This window comes from Ursus americanus, chromosome 16 (assembly GCF_024610735.1).
Source record: "Ursus americanus isolate L20-20 chromosome 16, mUrsAme1.1.p, whole genome shotgun sequence".
NCBI lineage: Eukaryota > Metazoa > Chordata > Mammalia > Carnivora > Ursidae > Ursus > Ursus americanus.
In genome coordinates this window covers 34,541,839-34,553,196 of record NC_142142.1, presented here as the reverse complement: position 1 = coordinate 34,553,196, position 11,358 = coordinate 34,541,839, and positions in this window count along the sequence as shown.

The window sequence follows — 11,358 nt, the reverse complement described above, 5'->3', positions numbered from 1 at the left end:
ATTACTCAAAATTCCCAAGAGTAGAGGGCATACCACACCACACAAAAACACACAGGGAAGTATCAGGGTCAATCAGAAGGCAGAAAAAGTGAGGAGAAAGCATGCCTCAGACACTTAATTGTGACTTCCATGGGAAGGAATGCATGAGTCAAGGCAGGCAAATTTGAAGAAATTTAGGACTGGGTAGTTTAAAAATTTGACAAACCTTGGACTATAGGAATGGTCTCTAGCAGTTCTCCAGTACTTGCCCCTGGGGTGATTTAGGGCAAGCGAACCACTGTCTTTGAATGAGCTAAAGAAGTTGGTTGGGTAAATGAGTTTTGGATTGGTTACTTTGCATATGAAAGGCGTGCTAAAGACAATTTGCTTGCTATCTCTAGCAATTTGCGAACTCGGGGAGGCATGGTTCATTCAGGATTAGCAACCTCCATAGATGGTCAAAACAACGTGAAATATAGAAAAGAACGTATGGGATTAATACGTAAGGAAAGAAAGATATGGCCAAGAAATTCATCCATTTTTGGGCTCCAGCCCATAGAGCACCTAGTTGTACCATATGTCTGAATGATCCCTAATACACTGTTGCTATCCAGTTTAGTGCTGGGTGAGTACATGGCCTACGGTGTTAGACTGCCTTGGTTCAGATTTCTACTCTGCCATTATTAGCTGTGATTTTTGATGTCAACTTTATTTCTCCATGCCTCAGTTCATCTATAAAATGGGCATATCAATAACACCTAACTCTATGGGTGTAAGGATTTAGTGGATTGCCATATGTAAAGTACTTAGAGAAGTATTGGCACAGTATCGATTGTTAACAGTCTTGAAGATATCAAACAGGATCTGAGCAGAGCTCCAGTAGGGAGGAGTCAAAGTTGGCTGATAATGCAAGCTGGCCTGGTTTGAGAGCACAAAGGGGGTCCCACAGGACTAGCCAAAAGGGTCCTTGGCTTCACACAGAAGTCAAACGCAGGCTGAGAAGAAGTGAGAACAGAGTTTAGTGAAGACATAGAGAGAGTGTAGATACAGAGTGTCTGGGAGACTCAGAAAGGAAAGAAGAGTGAGTCTCATTTTTGCTTGGGTCTGGGATTTTTACTGAGGGTTGTGGTCCAATGCATGTGTCTTCTCAGGCATTCAGGAACAAAGAAAAGCATTCAGGTGTTCTCCATAAGTCACTTAAGCCCTCAAGTCAAAGGTCTTGTTGAGTTGTGGTCATGAGAACTCCACCCTGTCCCTCCTTAGCTATTATCTCTCATACTGTAAAACTCCAAAGAAATCTTTAACTCTTGACCTTTACAAGGACACACATCTATTCTATAAGGCATGTGTAAGGCAGGGGCATAGATCCTAGCAAGAATGGAAGCAGCAAAAGGAGTAAAAAAACCAGTTTTTCATGGGGTCTCTCTAGTTTCCCTGTCTCACTGAGAGGTGGATCGCACTTAGCTATTTTCTGGGCTGTGAGAAGTCTCTGCAGCTGCCTGCACAGTCCTGGGTGAAGAGCCTGGGGAGGTCTGGAGGCAGATATGAAAGGAGAAAATGGATGGGGCTGAGGGTGGAGGCAAAGAGATTGCCAATGAATACAGCAATGATATTTTCAGAGGCTGTTCCTTAAGTTAAATGGTTGTAAGGCTTCTTTATTTCAGGGTATTCATAAGCCCTGCCATAGGGTTCCTGGAGATGTCAGGATGCTGCTTAGACAGCAGATCAGTATTTCTTCAGAACCGTCGATAGTGATCATGGAAATTCCTGATAGACTTGGAGGAGGACAGTTAGCAGGATCTCACAGCAAGTGGGATCGTAACCCCGGGACTGTCTAGAGCGGCAGTATCCTCTGGGATCCTGGGGTCTTTCCTCTGTCTTGTCCCGCAGGGAGAACAGCAGAGAGAGAGGGAGAAGCACGCTCTCCACTGAGCAGGGAGCCTGATGTGGGGCTTGATCCCAGGACCCTGGGATCATGACCTAAGCTGAAGGCTGACGCTTAACCGACTGCACCACCCAGGCACCCCAGTACCCATTCTTAGACACCTCTCTCGGAGGAGAAATCCATCACTGTTCTCACAGAAAAGTACATCACAACTTCTCTTCCTCCAAAGTTGTTGGGAATTCATTTCTCAACATATTAGTGAGAATCTCTCACCGTCCCCTCTTCTGAATGGCAGGGCCTCTCATTCAATTTTCCATTTATGCTAATCTATTCTGGCATGCAAATAAATGCACCATCTTATCTCATAGAACACATTTCTGCCAAGAGTCACAAAGCATTATGCGGATTCATTTGCATAATAAGCTGCCAAAAATGTGGAAAACCATATATTAGTCCCTTCAACAGATACGTCAGAAGATGCCTGGAACAAGCAGAACCCTGGGTCATTATTATGGCTATCAGTCACAGAAGGTGCAGCTCCCAATGCAACACTTGGACCCAGTAGATGGCACCACATTATCCAAAATGTCTTGTCCTGAGAGTTTTTAGGGCACCTCTAATTGTCTTCTCTAGGGTCCTAGTGGGCCCCAAAGAGGGCAGGGCTGAGGAGAAGGGAGTGCATCAGCCAGATAAAAGACGCTTACAGGACACTGACCCTGAACCAGGTTCATGCACGGAGGGGAGAGGCAGCAGCGAGTGATAGAAACGCTCAGGCTTTCCCTGGCCAGACTAAAAATGTCTTCCTTTTTATTCCTGACAGTTTATCCATATTCTGGTCAAAGGGCCAGAAATGTGTTCTTCAAAGTGTCATAAAGAACTTTGGCGAGAAAAACAGGAGACAATTGCTACTGATATGAAAAGTAAAAGCTTGGATCTCGGGGCGGTCAGGGCTGAGCTATTAATCATATGTCTCGTTGTCATTTAGAGGAAGAGAAAACAGCCAAAGAAGGAAGAGATGGTTGGTCCTTGAGCACTTACTACTTAAGCCATGTTGGTAGGTGAGAAAGAAATCAGGGGCCACACCTACCTATAACCTCTATGACTTCTGGCAACTCTACATCTAGACAGACCACCCAATCACTGACTTAGCATAAGTGTCCTGAAGTGTGTTGAGCATTTTTTCCTGTGTCTGTTGGCTGTTTGTATGTCTTCTTTGGAGAAATGTCTCTTCATGTCTTTTGCCCATTTCTTGATTGGATTACTTGTTCTTTGGGTGTTGAATTTAATAAGTTCTTTATAGATCATGGATACTAGCCTTTTATCTTATATGAAATTTGCAAATATCTTCTCCATTCTGTGGGTTGTCTTTTGGTTTTGTCTGCTGTTTCCTTTGCTGTGAAAAACCTTTTTATCTTGATGAAGTCAAATACCCAGCAGTGGAATTACTAGATTGCATGGTATTTTTATTTTTAACTTTTTGAGGAACATCCATACTGTTTTCCATAGTAGTTGCACCGATTTACATTCCCATCCAACAGTGCATGAGGACTCCCTTTACTCCACATCCTCACTAATACTTGTTATCGGTTGTCTTTTTTATACTAGTCATTCAAACAGGTGTTTGATATCCCATTGTGGTTTTGATTTGCATTTCCCTGAGTATGAGTGATGTAAAGCACCCTTTCATGTGTTTGCTGGCCATTTGTATATCCTCTTTGGAAAAATGTCTATTCAGGTACTCTGCCCACCCCGCCTTTTTTTAGAGGTAGGGGAAGGGCAGAGGAAGAGGGAGAATCTTATTCTCAGTGAGGAGCCCAATGCAGGGCTTGATCTCATGACCCTGAGTTCATGACCTGAGCCAAAATCAAGAGTCAGATGTTTAAGTGACTGAGCCACCCAGGCACCCTGCCCATTTTTTTAAGCAGATTTTTTTTTTTGATAATAAGTTGCATCAGTTCTTTATAAAATTTGGATATTAACCCCTTGTTGAATATATCATCTGTGAATATCTTCTCTCATTCAGTAGGTTCCCTTTTTGTTTTGGTGATGGTATCCTTTGCTGTGAAAATGCTTTTTATTTTGGTGTAGTCCCAATACTTTGTTTATTTTTGCTTTCATTTCCCTTGCCTGAGGAGACATATCCAGAAAAAAATGTCGTAAGGGTGATATCCAAGAGATTACTGCCGACATTTCATTTTAGGAGTTTTATGGCTTTAGGTCTCATATTTAGGTCTTTAATCTATTTTAAGTTTATTTTTGCTTATGGTGTAAGAAAGTGATCTAGTTTTATTCTTTGGCATGTAGCTGTCCATTTTTCCCAATGTGGTTTACTAACAAGATGCACTTTTCCTCATTGTATATTCTTGTTTCCTTTGTTGTAGACTAATTGACTATATATGTGTGGGTTTAATTTTGGGCTCTCTATCATTTTCCATTGATCTATGTGTCTATATTTGCACCAGTACCATACTGTTTGGATTATTATAGCTTTGTAATACAGTTTGAAATTCAGGAATGTGACCCCTTCAGTTTTGTTCTTTCAGGAAATTACTTTCATTATGTAGGTTCTTTTATGGTTCCATACAAGTTTTAGGATTATTCCAGTCTGTGAAAGATGCTTTGCTCTAGGTATTTTGATGGGGATTGCATTGAATCTGTAGATTGCTTTGGATAGTATGGGCATTTCTGATAGTATTTATTCTTCTAATCCATGAGCATAGTATATCTTTCATTTTGTTTGTGTTATCCTTCATTTCTTTAATCAACATCTTAGTATTCAGAGCACAGGTTTTTCAGGTTCTTGGTTAAATTTATTTCTAAGTATTTTATTGTTGGTACAATTGTAAATGGGACTGTTTCCTTAATTTCTCTTTCTGCTACTTTGTTATAGACCCATAGAGACAACAAATTTTCTGTTTATTGATTTTGAATACTGTAACTTTACTGAATTCATTTCAGTTCTAATAGGGGGTTTTTTTGTGTGTAACTTTAGGGTTTTTTATATTGTATCATGTCATCAGCAAGTAGTGAGTGTTTTACTTCTCCCTTACAAATTTGGATGCATTTTATTTCTTGTTATTCCCTTACTTCTGTGACGAGGACTTCCACAGCTATGGTGAATGAAAGTGGTGAGAGTGGACATCCTCATCTTGTTCCTGATCTAAGAGGAAAAGCTTTCAGCTTTTCATCATTTAATACAATGTTAGCTGCGGGTTTTTCATATATGGCCTTTATTATGTTAATTTATGTTCCCTCTAAACCCACTTTGTTGAGTTTTTTTGTTTTATCATAAATGGGTATTGTATTCTGTGAAATGCTTTTTCTGCATCTATTGAGACGATCATATGGTTTTTATCCTTCCTTTTATTAATATGATGCATCACACGGACTGATTTGAAGGTGATGAAACACCCTTGCAGCCCTGGAATAAGGCCCACTTGATTGTGGTAAATGATCATTTCAATGCATTGTTGAATTCAATTTGCTAAAATCTTGTAGAGGACTTTTGAATCTATGTTTATCAGAGATATTTGCCTATAATTTTCTTTTTTGTAGTGTCTTTGTCCTGTTTTGGTATCAGGATAATGCTGGCCTCATAGAATGAATTAGGAGATTTTCCTTTCTCTTCTATTTTTTGTAAAGTTTTGAGAATAGGTACTAACTCTTCTTTAAATGTTTGGTGAAGACATCTGGTCCTCGAGTTTTGTTTGTTGTTTTTATTTTATTTTGACTACTGATTCAATTTTGTTACTAGTGACTGGACTGTTCAAATTTTCTATTTCTTTTGATTCAGTGTTAGAAGTTTGTGTGTTTCTAGGAATTTATCCTTGCTATTTATCCAGCTATTATTTCTTTAAATAAGTTTTTTCTTCCCCCCACCTTCTGCCTCTTCTCCTTCTGGAACCCCTATAATATAAATGTTGTTATGATTCATTTTGTTGCAGATGTCCCAATCTATCCTCATTTTTAAAATTCTTTTTTTTTTTTCTTTTTGCTGTTCAGCTTAGGTGCTTTCTACTACCATGTCTTCCAGATTGCTGATCCATTCTTCTGCATCATTTAATCTGCTGTTGATTTTCTCTAACATATTTTAAATTTTCAGCTAGTCTTCAGTATTCATTTGTTCTTTGTTTTATTTTCTGTCTCTTTGGAGTTCTCACTAGGTTCACCCACTCTTCTCTCAAGTCCAGTGAGTATCTTTGTGACCATTACTTTGAATTCTTGATCAGGTAGATTGCTTATCTCCATTTCAGTTAGTTCTTTCTCTGTGGCTTTATCTTGTTCTTTTATTTGGAACACATTCTCTGTCTCCTTATTTTTGTCGGACTTTCTGTGTTTGTTCCCATACGTTACATTGGTCAGCTACATCTCCTGCTTTTAAAAGTAGTGAGCTTACATAGAAGGTGTCCTATGATGCCTTGTAATACAAACCCCCTGGTCACCAGAACCAGAAGCTCCAAGGGTGTCCCCTGTGTGGCCTATGTATGCCCTCCTGTTGCGACTCAGCCTCAAATCTTTGGGCGCACTGATAGATAGAGCCTGTCCCCTGCATGGCTGACTGAGAAGCTCTGCTGCACCACAGCAGGTGTGCTGGTGGATGAGGTCAGCGCTCATCACATCTGTCCGCAGTGATCAGCTGCATCTGCTGCTGATGCACTGGTGGAGCAGGGTTTGCTCCTGGCACAGCTACTTGAGAGGCCCGACACAGCTACTGCAGGCACACTAGTGTGTGGGATTAGCTTTCCCATCCCTTTGAAGGGGCAGCAGTCCCAGCTGAAGCCACCTGCCCAATGTTGCGGGGCAGTAGTCACTTTGGAGGGACACCAGTCCTGACTGAAGCTACCTGCTAGGCGAGGCAGGGCAGGAGCTCTTTAGAGGGGTTGTCTGCTGAGGTAAGCAGATTGGGGAGGGGGGGCAGGTCTATAGGGAAGTGCCAGGGCAGGCAAGCAGTGCTAAAAAGGTAAAGGGAGAGCGTCAGAACTGATACTGCAACCATTGGTTATCTAGGTTGAAGGAGGGCAAGAAAAATGATACCTGCCAGCACTCCTGTTTCCAGAGAAAGCTCCCACTGATCCCTGACTCTCTGGCACATGTCCAAAAATTAGTCAATAAATTTTCTTCACGTATAACTCAGGTGATTTTCAAACTGCTGCTTCTGTGCTGGGTCCCCTGCCAAGGTGTGTCCGTGGGAGGTGGTAACTCAGGATCACAATACTCTACCATCTTCCTTCTCCCACATTTTCCTTCTCCTTTTTTTTAAATTAGGTCCAGTTAGCCAGCATATAGTACATCATTAGTTTTTGATGTAGTGTTCAACAATTCGTTAGTTGCGTATAATGCCCAGTACTCATCACAACACGTGCCCTTCTTTAATACCCATCAGTTCATCCATCAATGGACATGTAGGTTGTTTCTATTTCTTGGCTACTGTAAATAATGCTGCAATGAATATGGGGGTGCAGATATCTTTTTGAATTGGTATTTTCATCTTCATCAAATACTCAGAAGTGGAATTACTGGATCATGTGGTAATTACATTTTTCATTTTTGAGTTGTTTTAAGTATAGTCAACACCCTTTCATTTGGGTGAGATGCTGTTTCCCAATGCCTACAGAGCAAGTATCAAAAGCAATTTTTAAAGTGGAATTACCTCACTCTAAATTCTATATTTATAGATTAGTTTTAAATTTGGTTTCACCAAAACTAACCAAGTAAGAAATGGTATAAAATTCACTGAAGCTGATTGTCCACTAGGATAGAGTATCTCTCCTTGGCTGTATTTTGCTTGGGGAAGGGAAGGGATCATGTGTCTCTTGAGGCCAATAAATTACAAGGACATCCTTCTCTAAACAGTACAGGAAACATAATGTTTTGATACTTTATAGTAAGCCTGCTCACCACACCCTTTTTCTTCAAAAGAGGACGACAAGAATGACCAGGATAACGGTCCTCGGGTCCGTCAATCTTCCCAAATTTATTGCAGTTTAGTGCTCCTTAAATCTTTTGGCAGTAAAAGTCCTGAGAATGTCTTTTAATATTTTATGCATCTTAATTCCAGTTTTATGTATTTAGTTCTAGGGACTTTTATTCTATTCTGAAATATGTAAGCTACCCTCAGATATTTTGTTCCAACATAAAGAAGCTTTTATAAAATATTCTAATAGCATTCTTATTTATAAAAATAGACTCCATTTACTGTTTACCAAGCCTCCTTCATCTGTAGACATATGGTCATGCTACGCTATCACTAGGATGGCATAGTACCACCGGCCTCCCTTTGGGATTGTCTGGTTCTTTGTGATGCTGGTGATCTCTGCTGATGTGGTAGTTTTCTGGTGTCTATGAATTTGGCTTGGATATATTTTCTTAGTGTTGTCTTACCCTAAAGGGAGGCGAGATTTAAAAGCTAGATCAAGTGGCTTTGGTTGCCACTCTAAGAAGTCTGAATTTTAAGTTTAATGAGAAAACTTTGATGGATAATAACAACAAAATCTGATTGCTCCTTTAGGAAGAAAACTCAGCTAAGTCAGAGATGGTCTATACGGGAGCACCAGTGGAGGCAGAGGCCAGTTAGGGGGCTGATGCAGAAGTCTAGATGAGAAATTATTGCGGCTAAGATTAGAACACTGGTGAAGCAGCTGGAGTCAAGCTATATTTTGATTGCAGAGCCAGTAGAATTTACTGGTGGATTGGATGCAAGTGTGAAAGAAAACAAAGAGTGAAGGCCCAGGGGTGCACCCAGAATCTACAAGGAAGCCATTAAAACCATTGCCAAAGGTGGGAGAACACCTTGGCTCTCAACTGAGTTTAAGGATAAGAATAGGAAGAAATGATAAAATCAGAGGGTAGCAACCTCAAAAAAGCATACACAGAAGAATAATGGTGCAGAGCAAAGGTTCATCCTTCTTCTCTGACCCCATGAGTCACCATGGGACTCATTTCTACTCATTTCTACTTCTACCACATGGAAAGCTGTCTGTCTGATTTTAGGGAACGGGTATCATCAAGTGAAAACAGGTATCAGGTAAGATGGAGTAGAGAAAGGGTTAGAAGGGAGATCAAAAATCTAGAGAGATTTATTCATAATTGGATGATACTGAAGGTACACGAGGATAGAGGCTGATAAATGAGGCTGGATGATGACAGTGTTGCAAGAAAAAGTGTAAGGACCTCCCATCTTAACATTATTAGGTAAAAGCTGTTGTGGAAAATGGGCTGAAGGCACATATTAATGATAAGGGATAAGAAATGCTGAGCAGGAAAATTTACGTACTTACCAGTGCCAAGCTTCTGTCTGGAATGTTAGCATCATGGTTACACACATCCTGTGTTGATGGAAGGGCCTGGGTGGGGGCCCTGTCTCTGTTTTACACTTTAACTTGGTGGGCCTTTCCTAATGTCTACCTTTACTGTTGAGTAGAGTAATTGTGACATCAGAAGAAAATCATCCAATCATGGTTTTCTGCTTTTCTTCTAAAATTTCTTCCCACATTTTTTATTCTTTTACCTTTTTCTCACTATCTATATATTCTTCTAACTTCTCACTTGCCTTAAAGGTTATAGCATGCTGTATAATGTACTAACATCGTAACATTTTATTTTAAGTTTGAAACGGATTTTTGGCAGTTTTTGCACCCAGGATTTTAAAAATGCTCCACTGGGATGTATCTCCTGTCACGAATCACAGCCATCATGATATCAACCGTTCACTTTTTTTTTTTTTTTTTAATGAACTTTGCTATCTGGATAACTAGATCATCCTGTCACCTGTGACGTCATTAATGGCATAGTGTCCATAGCTGTACAGTGAATGTCTGGGTGATCCCTCTCATATGAAAGATGAAGCAACATCTTCAGACAAAGCATGAAATTTGTGGCATGGCTAAATACTGTTCCTTCTCTATTAAATCTTAATTATTGGTATGTTAAGGAATTTACATATACCACCTTATTAGTACATATCACACTTTGTTTTCAAATCCTACCGTGACTCATTTGATGGGATTTGAACTTCGAAGTTATAAGATTAGCTCTTTTAGAATGTGAGAAGAGGGAGGGGAGGAAAGATTACATAAGAGCAATTTAACCTAATAATGAATTTGTGTCTGTATTAACAAAAAGCCAAAGACTTGCTGAACCAGCTAACCAGACTTTTCTTACAATGGATTGGCAAGATAAAGATGGCAGATGCCACCTACTGAGGCAGCGACGACATTCAGAGTTAAGGTAAGACTGCTTTTTCTTAGAAGTCTTCACATTTAATTACATATTCAATATTTGCCTTCTCCTCGTATTATAGGCTTTCTAAAAGCAAGCATCATATATATCCTCAGGATTTTTCACAATGTCTGGCATGCGAGGGCAACCCTCTCGTGTCCCCTCCCTACTCAGGAGCTTTGCTATCACTCAATAAACTTGCTTTGCTGCAAAAAAAAAAAAAGTCTGGCATGCTATAACCTTTCAGTAAATATTGGTTGAATAAATAATTTTCATTTGGGAAGACGATAATCAAGTTGGGAAATCGTGCTGATTAATATGTTGATGCCTTCTAGTAGTCAAACTTCAGGTAGCTGAAAAATTGAGATAAGAGTATGAAAACAAATTTCTCAAATAAGTCCTTTATATTTTATTTTATTTTATTTTATTTTATTTTATTTTATTTTATTTTGAGCATGGAGCCCAACACAGGACTTAAACTCACAACCCTGAGATTAAGACCTGAGCTGAGAGCAAGAGTCAGACGCTTAACCAAATAAACCATGCAGGCACCCCTCAAATAAATCCTTTTAATCACTAGTTCCTACCTTCTCTTTCTCCATATAGAGGTGAGACAGCTGTGGTCAATAGCCAGTGGTCCCATGGATGGCAGATAGAAAAAGCCAAGGGTCTAGAGATAAATGATATCATAGATCCTCGAAGGGTATGTGTAGCATATTTTTGTGTATACTGATACATAGAATGTTTGATATTGTTTGTGACCTAGAGAAGACCCTTGTCACCCTACTGTTAAAGCAGAAACTGGATATTTATTAAAATTCCAATATTTTTTAATAAAAACAATTATGGATGTTCTAGGAAAAATGTTTCTTAAACTCCGAGGAGTATAGTTACTTGATGGGCTATTCTGTTTGTATAACTTCATTCTAGTTGGCTATATAGGCAGCTGCTGTGGCAGGGGGGACTGCTTTTGTTACGAAAATATCTTTTTGAAGGTGTTCATCTCTAAAATAGAAAATGCTGGAGTCATCAGTTAAGGTATGGTAAAGGACTGCAAGAGCTGGGCTCTTTCACATTAGGGCTTTTTAGCAATATAGACGTATTTTAAAAATCTTTGTTATTGAAGTATAATTGACATACAGTGTTATGTTAGTTACAGGTAAGCAACATATTTATTCAGTGATTCTCTATATTACTCAGTGCTCACTACAGTAAGTGTGGTCACCACCTGTTACCATACAGTGTTATTACAATGCTGACCATATGCCCTATGCTGC